Here is a 23,297-nt window from a genome sequence, read left to right as displayed (position 1 = left end):
GTCATGCCTTTTGGGTTAACTAATGCACCTAGTACTTACATGGGATTAATGGACGAAGTTTTACATGCTTATATTGGACGATTTGTGGTAGTCTATTTTGATGATATACTGATTTATAGCAGATCTTTGGAGGAACATTTGGAACATTTACGTGTTGTTTTTATTGCTGTATGTGATGCACGTTTGTTTGGTAACCTTGGGAAGTGCACCTTTTGCACCGACCGAGTATCTTTTCTTGGCTATGTTGTTACTCCATAGGGAATTGAAGTTGATAAAGCCAAGATTGAAGCTATTGAGAGTTGGCCGCAGCCCAAAATGGTCAAATATATCCTGTGCTACCATCTCCCATCGGATAGATCCAGTAACCAAATGCTCCCTAGCCTCCATCGGAGTGAGTAGCGACCACATACGGATCAAAGTAGTGGTTCGGAAGATAACCTGCAAAAAATGAAAATTTGTTGTTCTGTTAAAAACCAAGTCATTTCTGCAATTCCAGACTGCCCACAATAAAGCACATACTCCTACGCGAATGTGTCTCGCTATTTCGGCCTCTATCCCGTTAAGCCACGTTCCAAATAACGTGCTGACAGAATTCAGAGGAGTAGTATTAAAGGCTATGTGCACCATCCGCCATAACACTTTTGCCATCGGGCAGTCAAGAAAAAGGTGTTTGATGGTTTCACCCCGATCACAAAAACTACACCTAGTAGGTCCTGTCTAGTTACGCTTTGCCAAATTGTCCTTGGTTAAGATTACTTGTTTATGTACAAACCACATAAACACTTCAATTTTCAAAGGAACTTTGACTTTCCAGACATGTTTGGAACTAGGAATGGGACTAGCGTTGATAACATCGAGATACATCGATTTAACTATAAACTCCCCAGTCCTAGACTCCTAGTAAGCTTCCAGCGCAACTGATCAGGCTGTTGAGACAACTGGACCTCCATCAGTCTACGCACTAAATGGAGCCAAGCTTCCCAATGGTTACCAGCTAGCGTTCTCCTGAAATGAATATTAAGGGGGATGGACGGAAATACTGCAGCAACGTACACGTCTTGTCGTTGAACAATACTATAAAGAGATGGGTATTGAAGTGCGAGGGGTGTCTCTCCTAGCCAAGTATCCTCCCAGAAACGCGTGTTGGTGCCATTTCCGATTATAAACTTTGTCCTATTGAAAAAGGCTGATTTGACTCTCATCAACCCTTTCCAAAATGGCGAATCCGTCGGTCTTGTTGTCACCTGGGACAAGGTTTTGGAATGAAGATACTTACTACGGAGAATCTGCGCCCATGTGGCCTCTGTCTCTACAGATAACTTAGACAGCCACTTGATGAGAAGACATCTGTTTTTAACTTCAAGATTTTCAATGCCAAAACCCCCTTGGTCTTTTGGTCGACAAATAATGTCCCATTTGGCGAGTCTGTATTTTCTTTTGAGTTCATCACTCTGCTAGAAGAACCGGGATCTATAGAAGTCCAGCCTTTTTCTAAATCCAACTGGAACCTCAAAGAAACACAAGAGAAACGTAGGCATACTCGTGAGGACCGAATTAATAAGAATTAATCAGCCTCCGTATGACATGAGCTTGCCCTTCTAGCAACTCAATTTCTTCTCAAATCTTGCTTCCAAGCTTTCTTTTGAGTCACTTTCACGTGCCACGTACGTCATTTCCTGTCCTTTTCGATGGTGCCATGCATTTTGTTCAGCTTGCCACTCTGATCTACACGAATCATACAAACGTGCACGTGGATGCACACACACATGCATACGTGGCCTGGTAGCTAGTTTGGCACGTTTATTTCCGGGCGCAAACAGAACGTGCTCGATCACTTGTTTTGGGACGTTAGTTGATTATCCATATATGTATGCTACAACGTAGGCCCTCGAATCAAATAGAATCATGGCCCTATGTTGTTCTATCAGCTACATACCTACCTAGCTGAACGACATGTCCTACACTCTTACTCAACACTAGTGGCTGGGGCGCGCCTCCTCTGCGTCACTGTGTGCATCAGTTATGCTGATGTACTTGTTAATGTTCTAACATTGCAGTTAAGATACAGTGATTAAAATAGAAGTGTAGCGGAAGAGTTTCCTTTTATAAAGCAGAGCAGTCATATAGTAGTCTGAAGAATGCTAATAGGTCTATATTATTGGCCTGAAATATTCATCTTTCCAAAGACGTGCTCCCCTGGTGCGGCCATGTCTCGTGGATGTTCCAAGCCCTGCGGGTCACCTTAGGGCGTGTTTGGTTGCCTGCAGGAGGCCCAACCAGGCATGTGCGGGAAGGGAATGGGATGATTGGTTGCCTGGTTTTACTGCTGGGCCTGCATAGCATGAAACTTAAAGCACCTCTGGGACTGGCTCGCTGAGAACCCTCGAATCGGTAGTTTCTCTGGAGCCAGGGTGAGCGGAAGCGCAGCGAGCGGGCCCCTACACGAGGAGAAACGGGAGGGATGCGAGCTGTTTACGTGGTGTCTTCTTCAACCTCCAGTAAGCTCCTCCCTAATCTCCTCTCTTCCATGCCCCTCTGATCTACACAATGGTGCTTCGGTTCGAGGTAAGCTCTACACGAAAAAGCTGCACCTCGATGCTACGGTTCCATTCAGGCGATCGGTTCGCAGTTTCATCGGCCATAAGTTCTTAATCTTGTGTTCCCGTTTGGAGCTATTAGGGACAAATTTTGTCAGATTCGTCGTGCACGATCGATCATTTGAAATTTCTTCTCAGTCGACGACTCCATGCTCATCATGTCGAACACGGTGCCATAGCCACTATCCATCGCAGTCGCCGTGGTCCGGCGTACACTGCATTTCTTCTCCCCCTCCCTCTGCTAGCTCTTAACCCTGTGTGCTTGTGATGCCCGGATAGTTACGCTACAGTAGTCCCACGTTAACGATGCTGAGTCACCATGATTACTGTTGTTAATCTCGCATTAGTTCGAAACTGATTCAAATTCAAAATTCAAAATCAGGCAAACAACAAAAGTTTTCAAACTTTAAAACTAAAATGTTCGGAGTGAGCTAAATAATGCATAGGTAATTATGGTGGAGAAACCACACTTTTATAAAATGTTTCAATACTCTAAAATGAATAAAATGGTAGCAAATACAATTATTTAAATGCTTTAAAAATAATAAACATTTTCAAAACTAAATTGTTATAAGTATTAAAATTTTATGGCAGTGGGTTATGGTGAAACATTGTTTTAGGAAATAATGTGTAAACTAAAATAGAACAGAAAAGAATAAGTAAAAGAAAAGAGAAAATTAACAAAAAAAAGATGAAGACCCCCATCCCCCTGGGCTTCGGCCTAGCAGGCCACAGGCCGGCCCAGCTGCGGCCCACCCCCGCACCCTTATCCTTTCCCCACACCCCCACTCACCGACACACCCCCACTTCCCCCACTCCCCGAAATATCTTCCCCCTCTCTCCCGATTGGATCGCGAGGAGGAGGCCGCTCGACACCGCCGAACGACGCCGTCGCCCCCGTAGCTACGTTGCCGCTCGGAACCCCCGCCGCCCCGCTACCCGTCGTCGTCGGTGCCGTCTCCCCGACTCCGCCGCTCGTCCTCCTCCCCCTCCTCGTCACACGCCATCGACGCACGGCACCCCTACCCCGTCGCGGATCGCCGCCGTCCTCTCCGTCGCCGTGCCACCTCGCCGGCCTACCTCCTCGTCCTTGCCGGCCTGCACCGCGTCGCCGTCGTCCCCGACCTCCACCTCGCCCCCCCCCCCCCCGCTGCCCCGTCCCTACAATTCACGGTGAGGCCACGGCCTCCGCCCTCCTCCTTCCCCTGTCCCCACGCCGTCCGTGCCTCCCTCGGTGCGCCACCGCACGCACACACGCAATGACAGGTGGGCCTAGCCCAGAACGTATTTAAAAATAAAATAAAAATAATTAATTAATTAAAGAAATACTTAACTTAATTAATTTTAATTAATTAATCTAATCTAATAATTAAGCTAATTAAACATTAGTTATCTAATTAACCTGGTTAGTTAATTAGCGAATTAATTAGTATGTCAGTGGGGCCCACACCCTAATTAATACTAATTAGGGTAATTAAATTGTTTAATTAAAATGTGTCTCTGACCAGTGGGACCCACTGGTCAGGTTGACCAGTCAACCCTGTTGACTGCTGACGTCAGCATGACCTCATGTTGATGTCATAAATCCATTTTTGAATTAAATTAAATAATTAATTAAATTCCAGAAATTAATAAAATCTTTAGAAAATCATATCTTTTAAACCGTAACTCGGATTAAATTATTTTCAACAGGAAAGTTGCTCAGAACGACGAGACGAATCCGGATACGCCACCCGTTCGTCCACCACACATCCCTAACCTATCAAACTCGCAACTTTCCCCCTCCGGTTCATCTGTCCGAAAACGCAAAACACTGGGGATACTTTCCCGGATGTTTCCCCCCTTCTTCGGTATCACCTCCTGCCGCGTTGGGGCATTCCTATCACCGTGTATTGCCTCATTATGTTCTGTGATGCTTTGTTTGCATTATATTTATTGTTTCTCCCCCCTCTTCTCTCCGGTAGACTACGAGGCTGACGTCGCTGCTGCCCTGATCGACTACGGTGTTGACGACCCTGCTCTCTTGCTAGAGCAACCAGGCAAGCCCCTCCCCCCTTGATCACCAGATATCACCTACTCTCCTCTATACTGCTTGCATTAGAGTAGTGTAGTATGTTACTGCTTTCCGTTAATCCTATTCTGATGCATAGCCTGTCATTGTTGCTACAACTATTGATACCTTACCTGCAATCCTAAATGCTTAGTATAGGATGCTAGTTTATCATCAGTGGCCTTACATTCTTGTTCGTCTGCCATGCTATACTATCGGGCCGTGATCACTCGAGAGGTCATCACGCGTATATACTATATACTTTATACATGATACATGTGGTGACTAAAGACGGGTCAGCTTGTGGAGCACCCGCGAGTGATTCACGGATTGGGGGCTGAAAGGACCTTTGTCCCAACGGCCCTCTGTGTGGATCTTTGTGGTGAAGCGACAGGGCAGGTTGAGACCACCTAGGAGAGAGGTGGGCCTGGCCCTAGTCGGCGTTCGCGGTTATTTGAAGATAACACGTTTAACGAGATCTTGGTATTTGATCTGAGTCTGGCCACTGGCCTATACGCATGAACCATCTACGCGGGGACAGTTATGGGCACTCGACGTCGTGGTATCAGCCGAAGCCTTCGTGACGTCAGCGACTGAGCGGCGCGCGCCGGATTGGACCGTAAGCCTGCTCTTGTATTAAGGGGGCTAGTTCTGCTTCCGACCGCCCTCGCAACGTGTAGGTGTGCAATGGGCGATGGGCCTAGACCCCTGCGCCATAGGATTTAGACCGGCGTGCTGACCTCTCTGTTGTGCCTAGGTAGGGTTGCGACGTGTTGATCTTCTGAGGCTGGGCATGACCCAGAAAAGTGTGTGCGGACAAAGGGGATCGAGCATGTTGGGAAATGTGGTGCACCCCTGCAGGGAAGTTGATCTATTCGAATATCCGTGCCCCTCGGTAAAAGGACGACCTGGATTTGTACCTTTACCTTATGAAAACTAGAACTGGATACTTAATAAAACACACCCTTCCAAGTGCCAGATACAACCCGGTGGTCGCTCTCTAACAGGGCGACGAGGAGAGGATCGCCAGGTAGGATTATGCTATGCGATGCTACTTGGAGGACTTCAGTCTACTCTCTTCCACATGCTGCAAGATGAAGGCTGCCAGAAGCGTAGTCTTCGACAGGATTAGTTATCCCCCTCTTATTCTGGCATTCTACAGTTCAGTCCACTGATATGGCCCTTTTACACATATAACCATGCATATGTAGTGTAACTCCTTGCTTGCGAGTACTTTGGATGAGTACTCACGGTTGCTTTTCTTCCTCTTTCCCCCCTTTCCCTTCTACCTGGTTGTCGCAACCAGATGCTGGAGCCCAGGAGCCAGACGCCACTGTCGACAACGACTCCTACTACACCGGAGGTGCCTACTACTACGTGCAGTCCGCTGACGGCGACCGGGAGTAGTTTAGCAGGGTCCCAGGCAGGAGGCATGCGCCTCTTTTGATCTGTATCCCAGTTTGTGCTAGCCTTCTTTAAGGCAAACTTGTTTAACTTATGTCTGTACTCAGATATTGTTGCTTCCGCTGACTCGTCTATGATCGAGCTCTTGTATTCGAGCCCTCGAGGCCCCTGGCTTGTAATATGATGCTTGTATGACTTATTTTATTTGTAGAGTTGTGTTGTGATATCTTCCCATGAGTCCCTGATCTTGATCGTACACGTTTGCGTGTATGATTAGTGTACGATTGAATCGGGGGCGTCACAAGTTGGTATCAGAGCCGACTGCCTGTAGGAATCCCCTTTCAGACTCCTTGGCCAAAGTCGAGTCTAGTCATTGAAAAACTTTTACTAACATGGCTGTGTGGCTTACGGGCCCACATCGCCATTGGGTGGTAGTAGGATCTTTTATTCCTCGACCTTTACTATGGGACTCTGACCTCTCTTCTATTTGGGTTAAATGATTTGCTAAAATCTAACTTTAGGTTCTCGAAAATACTTCCTCCCGGAGAGCCCCTTCAGGCCAGATGATCGCTTGTTGCACCAGAAGATTCTAAAGACACTCTTTGATGCTTTCCCGGGACCCTTGTGCCCTTCGTTGTTGCAATTCCATACCACCGATAAATCCCTATGGAAAGCTACATACACTTGTCGTCCATAACTCCATTCCTAGTTGATCTTGTTATTATAAGATACCTCGGAAATCCTGTCTATTGTTCCAAGAATACTTTGTACCTACTGCCTTGCAGTTCATTATCCACATATACACCCCTATGGATAATTTCTCGCACTTACCGAGTATCCGCCCATCCCTAGTTGTTCGTGTGTTTCACTAAGTTCTTCAAAATAATATTCGATCTTCCGAAAATCCTTAGCAACTTATTGCTTTTGAAATTCTTGCTTGCTTGCATTATGGTTAACCCCATAAGTATAGTAATCCTATTGGCATTCCTTGTCACTATCATTCTTGAGTCAATTTATTCAATAAGTTGAGAATGTTCACAATCATCAGTCGAATCCTAAGATTATCCTTTCGGCTCAGATGTCATTTGGATATGAGCTAGATCTAGACCAATCAAATTGCCAGTGATTGAACCCCTAAGCCTACTCAACATATTCATCCTTAATCAGAGCGTTTGCTTTCTGATCCCTTGAATTGGAAATCATAATTCCTTTACATTTGAGCTTTGAATAGTCAGTTGTTCCTATACCCCATTCCCTTTGCATTGTTTCTTCTTCTGATTGTGTGCCGATGCTCGCATCAACTCCGTTGTGGACCGTCAAATCCTTTGTTGAATTATCAATCCGACAATGTCCTTTATATACAAAAACCTCGAGAAGGTCTTTCCCTGATACATAATGCCATTGGTAAATTCTATTATCTGATATGGCCAACGACGCTCTGCTTTCGAGCTTGAGTTATTTACTTCTAAACTTTGTAGTATATGAATCAAACACCCAGATTGGCAGAAATCCTGTGTTTTTAAATTCTCTGTTTTGCACGTGCATTCCCATCCTATTCCTGTCTATTTCCTATCCCTGCATTGTTGGAATCCTCCAATTCAAACGAGCCCTTACAGAATTACTTCTCTTATAGATAGTTGTCAAAGAAAACCTTGCGTGGTTTGTCCCGCTCCTGCTGCGTCGTCGTCCACCCCAGCTCAGCTGCTCCAACGACAGAAGGGTCCAGCACACCAGGGATCCGGCCTCCAGACTGTCTTTTGCCACCTCAGATCTTCTTCCCCCCCCCCCGCTGGCAGCCATGAAAACTACACTACCATCATCAACCGAGAAGATGACCTCGAGGACTACACGTGTCCGCAAGAGAGGTCACACTCTTTCGTGTCTGCTTACGTTATGCATCGCTTAATATTACATGCTACTTTATCGTCTTGTTCACCGATTAGACTCTGAGTCAGCTCCAAACTAATGGTCAAACTTGAGTTTTTAAATGGTTGTGGGGTACATATCGGGGCTGCTATCAATAGTATCTATCTACTATCTGGTTAATCTCCAGTGTCTACTATGAGTTTCATGTTGGATGGGAAACAAACATTAAAGAAGCCATTATCTGTATTTTTTAACTGAAGCCATTATCTGCCTGCTATTATTGGTTTTGGGTCTATCCACAAGTTGCTACCATCACTCTGGATTTCTGCATGCACTCCTTACATAATCTCACTATGTTTTAGTCCTATGCATGACAGTTATTGTAAACAATGGAACTGAACATGTAGAGCAAAAGAGACGAGCTTTGCGTGGCAATAAAATTTCATGCAGACGTCGCTCCATGGTAGGCGCAAAGGCAGCCCCCTCCATGCATTTTGGATTGTAATCGAGAGGAAGATATCTATTCTGAGGGGGATTCAGAAGGAGAAGACAACTCCTATTTACCCCCTAAGGTCTTCGCTCTAACTTGGCATGCTGATGTTGGTTATATCATGCATATGGTGTCTTGCATTGCTTACTTTATACATCAAATATGTCATCTGCTTAGTTTAGACATCCTTTGTGCGAATGCCATCTGTTTAGTTTATTCATCATTTATGTGAATTATGCAACGCCATCTTGTTTAGCCAGGCATCATATATGTGAATTTTGCAATGTCATCCTGCTTAGCCAGTCATCTTATATGTAAATTATATCAGGCCATCCTTTTTTTCGTTACATATTACATTTGTCAACAATGTTATTACATTCAACCGCTCTTCGTGTGCATCAGCCATTTGACACGGTGATGGCAAATTCTGGAGTAAAAACAAGGTCTTCAGAGCAGACTATGCTATCTGACGAAGCGCATATCTCGCTAGTTACGGATAGCTCCTCAGAGGAGGATTCAGAGACAGATGACCAGTCCTATCCCCCCCGAGGTGTATGCTCTAACTTGGCAGGGTTATGTTGCTCATATCGTGCGTATGGTGTCTCGCATTGCTATGTCATTTGATTAGTTTAGACATGCTTTGTGCGAATGCCACCTGTTCAGTGTCTAATTATCATATATGTGAATTATGCATTGCCATCTTGTTGCAAGACATTATATATGTGAATTATACAATGCTATCTTGTTGCAAAGGCATTATATATGTGAATTATGCAATGCCATGCTGTTTAGCCAATCATCATGTATGTGAATTATATCATGCTATCATTTTTTTGTATTACATGTTCCATTTGTCGACAACGTTTGTATATTCAACTACTCTTCCTGTGCATCAGCCATTTGCGGTGATGGAAGTATCTGGAGTGAAAACAAGGTATTCAGAGCAACCTGCTGAAGTAGACATCTTGCTGGTTACAGAGAGCTCCTCAGAGGAGGATTCAGAGACCGATGACCAGTCCTATTTTCCCCCTGAGGTCTATGCTCGAACTTGGCAGGGTTATATTACCCATGTCATGCATGTTGTGTTGCATTGCTTAGTTTTTACATCATATATGGATTGCCATCTGCTTGCTTGCTTACTATATAAATCATATATTTGAATTATATCATGTCATCATGTTTACATAGTACATACACATCATCTATCTGAATTATGGCATGGCAACCCATTTAATAAAGACATCATATAGTTATATCATCTCATCCTGTTTAGTGTTTACAGTAATCATATTTTGAATTATGGCATTCTATCCGTGAATGTATGTGAATTATGGCATGCCAACCTATTTAATAAACACACTATATAGTTATGTCATGTCATCCTCTTTACATAGTCTCATATTTTGAACTATGTCTTTCCATCTTTTTTAGTTAGCCATCATAATGTGAAATTGTGTCATGCTATCCTGTTTAGTTAGTCATCATATATGTGAAATTGTGTCATGCTATCTTGTTTGGTTAGACAACATAAATATGAATTATTTCATGCCCTCTTTTACTCCCCACTATCCATTGCACCTGTCTATCATACAATGTCTATACTTTCAATTACTTTTCTTGTTTATCAACCATTTGAATTGGAGAGCGTGATGGCAGTATCTAAGGGAGTAACAACACAGTCTTCAGAAAAGATAGTGCTACCAGTTGATGCAGATAGAACCACGGTTGTACTTGCCCAAGGACCAGATCCACCACACATAACCCAGACTCTCGCAGATTGTACCCCTACCCAGTTGGACAGAGAACTAGCTACACCCCTTCTAACCCCAACCTCGGCAGATAGTAACCCAGTTCCAGTTGACACAGCACCGTCTCCACCACAGAGCACCCAAACACGAGCAGTTAGTAAGGGAACTGCAGTGCCCAAAGCACGAGGACCACCACTCCGAATCCCAACTCAACGCTTAAAGGAGAAGAAGATTTGTTCTCAGGTTAGGTTCTGTAGCTATGGTTCATACTCCTTTGCTCTTGCATGACTGTATTTACTCATACCAACTATTTTCAAATTTGAAGGATGGAAGTGAAACTCCAATGGCGCAACAGGTATGTTTTAAACCTGTTTCTTTAACTGGTTTGCTGTTGTAACCTGCTCTATGTTGATTTCAGTTTCAATTGAATAAACAGTTATGCTCTCATGTCATGCACATTACAAGTGTTGTTATTGCTCTATAGTTACCCACACTTATATTTTGTCTATTCTGCTTTGTCTTGAACAAATATTATTTTAACTGTGTCTCTATCTTGATTTGGCAACAAAAACTAGAATGATATAGACCATAAAGTGACCATGGTACATAGATATATGTTTGTTTCATGCTGTTATCCTGTCCACTTTACTACTGAACTCATTTACCAAAATGAATTTCATATACAACATGGTAAACATGTGATGTGTCTGCTTGTTTCTCTTTTAGAATGCGGACAAAATATTGGAGAACAGTACCGCATTATCCAATGGTAAAGGAAGTAATGCAGATAAGGTTCAAGATAGTGAGACATCCCTGTTGGTCTCCAAGAAAGCTGATAAAAACTATCTTGACGACAGTGAGGGAACCCAAAAGTCATGTCTTGATGTAGTGTTTGAGTTACTGGCCACTACTGCTGGCACAAGCTCATCGAAATCGCTGCCTGAATCAGTTCGTCTTCTTGAGTCTCAACTTCAAGTTGAAATACATCGATCAGATGTGCTGCGACAGGAAGCTGAAGGACTGAGGAAGTCCCTGCAGAATTCAGATGCATATTTTCTGGTGCAACAGCAAGCGCTGGAGGATTTAAGCGCCAAACAAGAGAAAGTTAATAAGCTTGCTATGCATCTTGCTAGCATTATGGGTACCCAGGATATTGTTTCTTGAGATCTTCTAAAGTGGTTTCAGTTCTGGATTTGTTCTGCTGCCGCGTTTATTTGCGCTGGTCGCCAACTTTGACAACCAGTGTATATGATATGTTGCTTTGTTCCCTATATTTGCACTGGTGGCGAACTTTGATGCCCAGTGGATGTAATATGTGTAATAGCCGTGATAGCCTAGCGTTAGTTGCTTGCTTATTTATTTCCTTGTTATCTTGTTTATTTGTTTGCTTGTAGTCATTGCAGTTCTTTTTCCGCGGTTAGCTAGTGGCTGCAATAACCTATTTTTTAAAACTAGGCCACAATAACCATGGGCTAATATTTACTGTAGTGACACTGCGCCTCCTACTGGCCGTAGAAACAGTGGGCCTTCTACGGGCCGTAGAAACAATGGGCCTTCTACGGGCCATAGAAACAATGGGCCTTCTACGGGCCGTATTATCAATGAGCCTTATACGAGCCATATAATCGATTGGCCAAACATGGGCCAAACAGACCACATTATGGTCGTAAACGGGCTAGAGTTGGAATCGTCCGTTCATGGACCGACCATAACGGGCCATCGGTAATAGGCCGTATTTGATGACGCTATGAAATCGGCCCAATGTATTAACGGACCACAAATGGGCCGACTGTAACCACGGGTTGAATTTGGCCCACAAGCAGAAAATGATAGTAACGGGCCGTAAGTAAATGAATGCTGAAAATGAGCCCAAGAATAAATGGGCTCTGAGAAGGCCGAAAGATAACATGGGTTGGAAATAGCCCAACGGAATAACGGGCCGTTAATGGGTATAAAGTGATACACTGTTCATTACGGGCCAGTTTCACCACGGGCCGTTAATGGGTGTAAAGTGATACACTGTTCATTACGGGCCAGTTTCACCATGGGCCGTTAGTAGGCCAAGAGTTACATAGGGCCTCATATGGGTCGAAAGACGTCATGGGCCATACACGGGCCAGAAGTGAAAACGAGCTGGAATCATATTGGATGGCCTAGATGACGCTACTGGGCCTAATTCGGATAGGGCGTAATGGGCCTTGGGTTAGTGGGCTATAAATGGGCTATATTCGAACAGGCCGTTAACAGGCTTTCCATGGGCCAGCCCGCCAGCTTTTGACCAAGTCAAACGGGCCGGGCTTTTCACAGGAATGGGCCTCTGTTGGGCCGTGCCACGTGTCGACGTATCATAGGCGTCTTCCGTCCAATGAGTGGTTGACATCTGTCCCAATGATGAGCCGACACGTGTTTCCTCCAGCCAAGGATGATTTTACACATGGAAAATCCCCATTGGCCGGGGCTGTTAATGGGTTATCGGATCCAAAAGCTGACCCGATAGCTTAACGGTGTTCCGTTACGGTGGATGCCACATGTCGGTCACCCTTAACGAAAGCACTTCTATGACGCGCGATTTATCGTCATGGAAGTGGACACTTCCATGATGATAATTTTGGTAATGTCATGGAACACTTCTACGACAGCACAGGTATGACTATGTTGATTCTGTCATAAATTTGTCATGGATGTACATGCATGACAGAAAACGCGACCTACTGTGACAAACACGTATCATCACGGAAGTGTATTTTTTTGTAGTGTGATCCTTTTCGCCGACACCTTCCTCAACCCTACCGGAGCCGCTTCGCCGACACCTTCCTCAACCCTACCGGACCCGCTTCACCGACACCATCGTCAACCCTACCGAAGTAGCTTCGCCTATGCCATTCTCAACCCTATCGGGGCCGCTTTGCCAACTCACAAGTCCACGGCCTCAGATCCGCTTCCTCGCACCCTCATCCAACCTACTGGAGCAGCTTCTGACGCCCCGTCCACGGCCGCATATCCGCATCGTCGACACCACCCTTAACCCAGCCACCGGAGCAGCTTCTGACGCCCGTCCACGGCCGCAGATCCGCATCATCGACACCATCCTTAACCCAACCACTAGAGCAGCTTCTGACGCCCCGTCCATGGCCGCAGATCCGCGTTGTCGACACCATCCTTAACCCAACCACCGGAGCAGCTTCATCTACACCCTCGTCCACGGCCACAGATCCGCTTCGCCCACACTGTAGTCCACCCTACCAGAGCCGCTCCACAAACACCCTAATCGACAGTTCTAGATCTCCTTACCGGACCCCGACAGCCAGCGCAACGTCATCACCCTCGACGTTTCTAACCTGATTCCCACCGTCTGGAGAGATGCCAAGCACCCGCCACGGCCTAGGTACTTGTCACCTTTAAACCCGTCCAGCATCACCTGCCCGATGTACTTCAAATATACTAACCGACCGATGTTACCTGTTATGCAGCTGGCAAAAACTACAAGGACGATGTTTCTTCTGGATCTAACAGCTTGGCCAACCAAGATCCTGGACTAAGGCATTGCTATGATCTTGTAAGCGCGTCTCTCTCTCTCTCTTGTATTGTTCTGTGCCTGCCAGCGTGCTTTGCTAGGATTTTCGACCAGTAATCCCTTTGTGCAGACAATGATTTCTACTACTGGCTACTAAATTAGATATGTAGATGTCAAACATGATACTACCTCGTACCTCCATTCCTAAATATAAGTCTTTCTAGAGATTCCACTATAGGCTACATACGGAGCAAAATGAGTGAATCTACACTCGAAAATGCATCTATATACATCTGTATGTGGTCCGTACTGGAATCTCTACAAAGACATATATTTAGGAACAGGGGCAGTACATTACACAAAATCGTAGGTGGCATGTAGGAATTCCAGTGCACTACATTAGGCTCCCTTAGAGTGTCTGCTAGTCCAGTATACAGAGTCATGGCTAGTTTATGGTACGCACACAATCGTTAATTGGTGGTTTAAATATGCGCAAGGAATATGCAATGTAGTATCATGTAGAGATGTCTGAAATTAGCCGTGTCAACTTGCAGATAGGGTTACACAATGAAAAAGTACAAGATGTATGTGGCAATTTCATGGAACATCGCAAAAAAGGAGAGGCAGCGGTGAGCCTATACAGTGTGCTATGGTACGTCACTCCTCCATTGCAATCATCGTGACATGTTATTTGTATGCCAGTTCTATTAGCCAAGTTTCTTAGGGACATTTATTACGAGTTATCCTAAGAAAATAAGCACCTATGAATATAAGCTCCATGTAATAAGCCAACCAGTTCTTTTCATTGCGTTTTTAGCTTATCTTTGGTATGATCAGTGGAAAGTCTAGATTGCATTATATTTTTTTCATTTTGCTGCCCATATAGAAATTAATTTGACTTGCAAACATCACAAATTGAACCCAGTGCAGTAATTAATATGATAGGAAAACAGACCATCACTATTTGCTCAAAATGCAAATACAAAGATACCATCTACTTGGCAGAATCTACTTTGGTCAATGTTTCCATAGATATCCCATTGCCTAATTTAAACGAAGAACGCATGACCCACATTTAAATGAAGAACAATTATTTATTGAAATTCGATGGTCCAAGTGGCTGGTTATTATCGCATAGCAGCACCACCTGAAAGCATCATATAGCAGCAGAAGCAGCTCATGGCAACTCATCATACAGGAGCAGCTCATAGCAATTCATCATATAGCAGTAGCAGGAGTAGCTCATAGCAATTCATCATACAGCAGCAGCAGGAGCAGCTCATAGCAATTCATCATATAGCAGCAGCAGGAGCAGCTCATAGCAATTCATCATATAGCAGCAGCAGGAGAAGCTTGTAGCAACTCATCATATAGCAGCAGCAGCTCATAGCAATTCATCATATAGCAGCGGCAGCAGCTCATAGCAACTCATCATACAGCAGCAGCAGCTCATAGAAATTCATCATATAGCAACAGCAGGAGCAGCTCATAGCAATGCATCATATAGCAGCAGCAAAAGTAGCTCATAGCAATTCATCGTATAGTGGATCAGAATGAAAATTTGGCAAAAAATCAGAGGAGATCCTCACCTTGTTGGATGAGCTCATCCTTCAACAGCACCTCAATGCCATGGCCTGGGAGGAGGGGTGGGGGAATAAGGTGCCTTCTGCCGTAGTGTGGCAACAACCGTAGTTGTGCAGCACCCGCCAGACTAGTGCGTTGGACGAACCACAGTGGAGCAGCTGCTGGAGACCATGAGAATGAGGGGCGGTGCCAGAGGGAGGAGCAACCAAGGAGATTTGCCCCTACCCGCCGGCCATGTTGCCTAGCTGGACATAGCATCGTCGAGGACCAGGCCAGATGGGACCAGTGGCGACGACTCGCTGGAGGAACCCTAGTGCTGTAGGCAGGGGATCGAGGTAGAGGGAAAGGGGAGAGGAGATGCAAGTGGGTAGGGCAATGAATGCTTGCGTGTTTGTTTTTACTTGAGGGGCAGGTGTGACACGGGCGTCAGCAGTTGCATTTTGAGTGTAATATAGGCAGACAACAGAGTCATTTCACTATTCCCCTTCCCTTTAATTTTTAGTGAGGTTCTACCCGAAACACCCCCCTCCAAAGCAAAATTAGTTAAGCCCAAGCCCATAACTCAAAAATGACTTCTTTACTACTTTTATGGCTTATTTTGACAATATGCCCTGAAAAGGCGGAATCGAACTGGCCCTTAACCTGCAATTCAATTGTGTGTGCAATGATGAATCACTCCTGCGTGCTATCGGTACATTTAGGCATCATCATACATGGCATAACCTAATACATGTGCATTCCATTGTAGAATCTGGAATATGCAATGTTTATGTTAGTTCATACGTTGCACATGATGTTTAAATTCCCCTTAAATCTGGTCAGTCAAGTGATGGTCTTTAAGCCTCCTTCTTTGCTTCTTTTCTTGATATGTAAGATTTGTTCACACATCTGTTCAATTGCTTGTTTGCATCAGCCAGCCATACTAGGACTGTTTGCTTTGATTACTTGTTGTTCTTGACCTAACACTCTAACAGAGCTTGTTAACGATTTAAACACTAAGGGCTGCTGTAGTGGGGCTTTGTCTAACTCATAGGTGACATAAAGGTTTGGTTGTACACTACAGTAGGCTCTCCAAGAGTACCTGGAGATCCAATTCGAAGGTATGCCTAGTTTTTACATAGTGCAGACATAGTAAATGCTCATTTCATTGTGTGCAAGTGCAAGAGATGCGGCATGTTTCATTATGTGGTGTTGTTTTGTTATAATCTCATCCTTTTATGTTCACAGACTGGAAAGTATGCATATTTATCTTCCAAGGAGACGAGTAACTAGTTTGTGTCACCTTGCAGAGGGGGTGCAATGAAGATAAGATTGAGGATTTGCAAGTACAAGATGTTAGGAAGGAGCCTTGCAAGAGAAGTAGGAGCTGCGCTGAGCCTCTTCAACCTGCTAAGCTAAGTCACTATATGCAACTCAACAGTTCAATTCCTTGTTTGTTTCGGGCATAGTTAATTTTCTCTTTTCAATTGCTTTATTTGTCCTCAGTTAATGAGATGCCCAAATAATCATGCCTGATGTTCGGTACTTGTATCACTATTAGTTGACATAATTAAAGGCCTTACCATTTAATTACTCTGCTGAAGTGTGCCTGAAGCTTTGAAGTCTATTAACCAACTATTATTGCATGAGGCTCACAATCTAGTTTATACTACGCTAATGATTGCATAGTTTTGCCTGTTGTAGTATGTTTGTATGAAACCCTCTGCTGTTCATTATGCTCCCTAAGACTTTAATTGAGGCACAGAATGGCCAACTGCTTGCTTACTTATACGCAACGTGTTGTCTAAATTTGTAACTTGTCTGTGTTTTCGATTGGGCCCCAACATCATGCTCCTCTAGTGAGTTAAGAGGGATTTCTATATGCAGGCTGCACAGACTATATTTTTTATAATTTTTAAAATATCACCTGCTTATGCTTCATGAAGTGTAACATTTTTTTTGAAAGTGACGTGTAACATTATTGTTAGTCCTGTTTTTCCATGTAGTACAAAATAGTGTCTTGTTCACTTCACTGTTGTAACTATATTTTTGCCCTAGTCATGTGTACTTACAGAAACATTTCAGGATGAAGTGACATCAACACAAAGATCTGTGAGCAGTGTGGCATGGCCGTTACCTAATGATTATGGATTGGGATTGGAATGTGCTGATGTTCTCGAGCATCAACTAGAGGTGGCAAGACAACGTGTACATGATTGTCAACGTATAATCAACAAGTTGAGACTGGACATGCAGGTATTAGATGCAAGAGTCAAAAAAATGAAACAAGACACTGAGGTAACCATGAAGGAATTGGAGATTTTGCAGACTGAAATTTGTGCTATCTAAATCCGGCCAATCCTATTTTCTGAAGAGATATAGTTCAAATGGAGTTAAGTTGATGCGCGTCCATGATGTATGAGCTGTATTTACCCAGTGTATGTAATTTACTGTTTGTGTATGCTTTATTATCACCTGTGCCGAACCATAATGCCCAGTGGGTATAATCGGCTGTAATTTCTTTATTGTATAGTGTAGGATTATTCTACCTTTCTATGCCTTGATCTCTTTGTTGTATAGTGTATGCTTTTTAGAGGTGGTAGTATTGAGTAGGATAATTCTTTGAATATGCTATATCGTTCAAACGGGGGCCAACTCGCCCGACCATGGCCCTTCATGGGCCGTCGGATCCATGTGCCTTCTACGTCTCATAGGATCCATGGGCCTTCTACGTCTCGTAGGATCCATGGGCCTTCTACGTCTCGTAGGATCCATGGGCCTTGTACGTCTCATAGGATCCATGGGCCTTCTACGTCTCATAGGATCCATGGGCCTTCTACGTCTCGTAGGATCCATGGGCCGCCGACTCATTTATGGGTCTTGTACGGGCATTTAATGGGCCGTAGACGGGCCTTAATGGAAATCGTACGTTTTATGGGCTGACCATAACGGGCCATTAATAGGCCGTATCTGGTGATGCTATGAAAATGGCCCAACAGACTAACGGTCCACAAACGAGACGACTGTAACGACGGGCTGAATTTGGCCCACAAGAAGAAAATGACAGTAACGGGTCATAAGTAACCGAATGCTGCAAATGAGCCCAAGAATAAATGGGCCCTCAGAAGCCAAAAGTTAACTTGGGCTGGAAACGGCCCAACGGAATAACGGGCCATTAGTGGGTATAAAGTGATACAATGTTCATTACGGGCCAGTTTCACCACGGGCCGTTAATGGGTGTAAAGTAATACATTGTTCATTACGGGCCAGTTTCAGCACGGGCCGCTAATGGGCGAAGAGTTACAAAGGGCCTCATATGGGCCGAAAGACGTCATGGGCTATACATGGGCCAGAAGTGAAAATGGGCTGGAATCATATTGGATGGTGCCCATATGACGCTACTGGGCCTAATTCGGATAGGGCGTAACGGGCCTTGGGTTAGCGGGCTGTAAATGGGCTAGATGCGAACAGGCCGTTTACAGGCTTTCCATGGGCCGGCCCGCCAGCTTTTGACCAAGTCAAACGGGTCGGCCTTTTCACAGGAATGGGCCACTGTTGGGCCGTGCCACGTGTCGACGTATCATAGGTGCCTTCTGTCCAGTTAGTGGATGACATCTGTCCCAACGATGAGCCGACACGTGTTTCCTCTAGCCAATGATGATTTTACACGTGGAAAATCCCCATTGGTCGGGGCTGTTAACGGGTTATCGGATCCAAAACCCGACCCGATAGCTTAACGGCGTTCCGTTACGGTGGATGCCACGTGTCGGTCACCCTTGATGAAAGCACTTCTGTGACGCGCGATTTATCGTCATGGAAGTGGACACTTCTGTGATGATAATTTGGTAATGTCATGGAACACTTCTACGACGGCACATGTATGACTATCTTGATTCTGTCATAAATTTGTCATGGATGTACATGCATGACAAAAAACGCGACCTACTGTGACAAACATGTATCATCACGGAAGTGTATTTTTTTGTAGTGATTAGCCATATATACCAAGATCTTTCCAACATACTGTGCTTGCCAAAGGATAAAATGTAAAAAGGAAGGGTGAAGATCACCATGACTCTTATGCAAGGTAGGAGATAAAAGTAAAAGATAGGCCCTTCGCAGAGGGAAGCAGAGGTTGTCATGCGCTTTTATGGTTGGATGCACAAAATCTTAATGCGAAAGAACGTCACTTTATATTGCCACTTGTCATATGTACCTTTATTATGCAGTCTGTCGCTTTTATTTCTTCCATATCACACGATCGTATAAAGCTTATTTTTCTCCCACACTAATAAGTCGTACATATTTAGAGAGCAATTTTTATTGCTTGCACCGATGACAACTTACTTGGAGGATTTTACTCAATCCATAGGTAGGTACGGTGGACTCTCATGGCAAAACTGGTTTAAGGGTATTTGGAAGCACAAGTAGTATCTCTACTTGGTGCGATGAATTTGGCTAGCATGAGGGGGAAAGGCAAGCTCAACCATGTTAGATGATCCATGACAATATAATTTATCTCAGATGTAAGAAAACATAACCCATTACGTTGTCTTCCTTGTCCAACGTCAACTCTTTAGCATGTCATATTTTAATGAGTGCTCACAATCATAAAAGATGTACAAGATAGTATATTTATATGTGAAGACCTCTCTTTCTCTATTACTTCCTATTAATTGCAACGATGACCCAAACTATGTTTGTCAACTCTCAACAACTTTTATTCATCATACTTTTTCTATGTGAGCTCATTACTCTCCATAAGATCCATATGATCTCTTTGTTTCCTTTTTTATTCTTTTTGTTTTCTTTTATTCACTTAGGATCATGGCAAAATAATCAAGCCCTTGACTCAACACTAATCTTTATTATATATAGCTCACGGACTCGATTACATAGAGGAATCATAAAGCAAAACTCAAAACTAGATCATGCCATAAACTTTATTCTACTAGATCAAGATATTACCAAAAGGATCGAACTAAGGAAAACGGTAAAGATAAAAGTGATGGTGATACGATACCGGGGCACTCCCCCAAGCTTGGCAGTTGCCAAGGGGAGTGCCCATACCAGTGTGATTATGTCTCTCTTTTCGGGGATGGTGATGTGATATTCTTGGCGATGATGTCCCCCAGGATACGATTCTCCTCCTCGAGCTTATTGACTTGCTGCTTGAGGTCCATTATTTCCTTTCGGAGTTTTCCTGTAACAGCCAAAGCTCCCTGCACCCAAGGGTGCTGCATAGCTGCGGGGGAACCAGTGACACCCTTTTTCATATTCTCATAAGAAAGAAATCTAACAATGGAAGGGATAACCGAGTTTGGAATAGCCGAGCTCAGCAGTTCTCCCATTGTGAATCCAGCTTGGAAGCGGGAAGTGCTTCTTGATCCTCTTCCATGGCATCTATCCTCTTCAAATCAGCCTCCATCTCTTCCTCTGTTGCTGGCCTAAAGAGGTCAACATTGTTGTTTGTCATTGATCTCGGTGCCGGATGAGACACCCGGCTCTCCCCGACTGATTCTTGCGAAGACATCTTGCTCTAATCTGCAGCAGCAATAGCTCGAAACACAAATAGAGGATAATTGCGTGATACGGGAGTCAAACCCCCCGGGAGATTATATAAGGAATTTTTACCGACCAAAATACGTGTTGTGTAAAAAACGGAGTCCGGAGAGCGCACGACGTGCCCACGAGGTAGCGGGGCGCGCCCTCTACCCTCATGGAGCCCTCGTGTCCTTCCCGGACTGCTTCTTATTTTTCTATTTTTCTAAATATTCCAAAACGGAGAAATATTGCCTTAAAAACTATTTTGGAGTCGGTTTACTTACCGTACCACATACCTATTCCTTTTCGGAGTCTGAAACGTTCCGGAAAGTGTCCCTTATGTATTCCTCCGGGGTTACGGTTTCAATAACATTGGTTTCAACATTTATGTGATTACCAGAGATATAATGTTTTATTCTTTGACCGTTCACCACCTTCGGATTTGTGCCTTCGGAGTTGTTGATTTTTATGGCACCGGAACGATAGACCTCCTCGATAACGTAAGGACCTTCCCATTTAGAGAGAAGTTTTCCTGCCAAAAATCTTAAACGAGAGTTGTATAGAAATACATAGTCACCTACATTAAACTCACGCTTGTGTATCCTTTTATCATGCCATCTTTTAACCTTTTCTTTAAACAACTTGGCATTTTCGTAGGCTTGGGTTCTCAATTCATCGAGTGAGCTAATATCAAATAACCTCTTCTCACCGGCAAGTTTAAAATCATAATTGAGCTCTTTAATAGCCCAATATGCCTTGTGTTCTAGTTCGAGAGGTAAGTGACCTGCTTTTCCATAAACCATTTTATACGGAGACATACCCAAAGGATTTTTATATGCAGTTCTATAGGCCCATAATGCATCATCAAGTTTCTTGGACCAAATCTTTCTAGATCTATTAACAGTCTTTTGCAAAATTAATTTGAGCTCCCTATTACTCAATTCTACTTGACCACTAGACTGAGGGTGATAAGGCGATGCAATTCTATGATTAACATCATACTTAGCAAGCATTTTACGGAAAGCACCATGAATAAAATGTGAACCACCATCAGTCATTAAATATCTAGGGACTCCAAATCTTGGAAAAATAACTTCTTTAAGCATTTTAATAGAAGTGTTATGATGAACACTACTAGTTGGAATAGCTTGTACCCACTTAGTAACGTAATCAACAGCAACTAAGATATGTGTGTATCCATTAGAGGAAGGAAAAGGTCCCATATAGTCAAAGCCCCAAACATCAAATGGTTCAATAACGAGTGAATAGTTCATAGGCATTTCTTGACGTCTACTAATATTACCAATTCTTTGACATTCATCACAAGATAAGACAAACTTACGGGCATCCTTGAAGAGAGTAGGCCAATAAAAACTAGATTGCAATACCTTATGTGCAGTTCTATCTCCAGCATGGTGTCCTCCATAAGCTTCAGAGTGACACTTGCGTAGGATCTGTTCCTGTTCATGCTCAGGTACACAACGTCTAATAACACCATCTACTCCTTCTTTATAAAGATGTGGTTCATCCCAAAAGTAATGCCTCAAATCATAGAAGAACTTTTTCTTAGCTGGTATGTGAAACTAGGTGGTATAAACTTAGCAACAATGTAATTACAATAATCAGCATACCATGGAGCAGTATGAGAAGCATTTACGACATTTAATTGCTCATTAGGAAAGCTATCATCAATAGGAAGTGGGTCATCAAGCACATTTTCTAACCTAGACAAGTTGTCTGCAACGGGGTTCTCAGCTCCCTTTCTATCAACAATATGTAAGTCAAATTCTTGTAGCAAGAGAACCCATCTAATAAGTCTAGGTTTAGCATCTTTCTTTTCCATAAGATATTTAATAGCAGCATGATCAGTGTGAATAGTTACTTTAGAATCAACAATATAAGGTATGAACTTATCACAAGCAAATACAACTGCTAAGAATTCTTTTTCAGTAGTAGCATAATTTCTTTGAGCATTGTCTAGGGTTTTACTAGCATATTGAATAACATTTAATTTCTTACCAACTCTTTGCCCTAGAACAACACCTACAACGTAATCACTAGCATCACACATAATTTCAAAGGGTAAATTCCAATCACGTGGCTGAACAATAGGTGCAGAGATCAATGCTTTCTTAAGTATGTCAAATGCTTCTACACAATCATCATCAAAGACAAATGGTATATCTTTTTGTAATAAATTAGTCAGAGGCCGAGAAAATTTTTAGAAGTCCTTAATGAACCTCCTATAAAATCCGGCGTGACCAAGGAAACTTCTTATACCTTTGATGTCCTTGGGGCATGGCATCTTTTCAATAGCATCAACCTTGGCTTTATCAACTTCAATACCTCTTTCAGAAACTTTATGCCCCAAGACAATACCTTCATTAACCATAAAGTGGCACTTTTCCCAATTCAAGACAAGATTAGTTTCTTCACATCTCTGCAAAACTCGATCAAGATTTCTCAAGCAATCATCAAAAGAAGATCCATAGATGGAGAAATCATCCATGAAAACCTCACA

The sequence above is a fragment of the Triticum urartu genome, chromosome 1A (genome assembly GCF_056163025.1).
Source record: "Triticum urartu cultivar PI428250 chromosome 1A, HENAU_Tu73, whole genome shotgun sequence".
NCBI lineage: Eukaryota > Viridiplantae > Streptophyta > Magnoliopsida > Poales > Poaceae > Triticum > Triticum urartu.
The sequence above is the reverse complement of the archived record's forward strand: the minus strand, read 5'-3'. Positions refer to the sequence as shown.